Raw genomic sequence first — 383 nt, 5'->3', positions numbered from 1 at the left:
CTAAACATATACACGTCAATGGTCATGTGCTGTATCGAGCAGACACCTCCCTCGGCAGTCGTAAGGGAAGCCCGCCCTCTCCGGACGCCACAACCCCCTTGGCAGCGGAGTCGCACGCACTACTGCTACTCCCGGAGACCCAGGAGGCCGCCCGCGAAGATGGGGAGCCACACGCACTTCATGTGTTTTCTTACGAATGTCTTTATTTTCCTTAGCCAAGACCTCGGTAAGTAAGATGTCTTTTCTTTTGTCTTGTTCACCTAACACTATTCATAATGATTTTATTTAATTTATCCTTATTTTTCTAATTTTCTCATTCATTTGTGACGTAGCAAAGTGTACGATTCCTTGATTACTCTCTACACCGGCGATTTAAGGCTTGA

The 383-nt window shown here is 46.5% G+C and overlaps 1 pseudogene; it reads left to right on the top strand.

Moving 5' to 3' along the window:
* Window positions 1–383, top strand: part of LOC119588886 — a 48,185-nt pseudogene that overhangs the window by 26,874 nt on the left and 20,928 nt on the right.

Source organism: Penaeus monodon, chromosome 24, assembly GCF_015228065.2.
Source record: "Penaeus monodon isolate SGIC_2016 chromosome 24, NSTDA_Pmon_1, whole genome shotgun sequence".
In the NCBI taxonomy this organism is placed as follows: domain Eukaryota; kingdom Metazoa; phylum Arthropoda; class Malacostraca; order Decapoda; family Penaeidae; genus Penaeus; species Penaeus monodon.
This window is presented reverse-complemented; position numbering and strand designations above follow the sequence as displayed.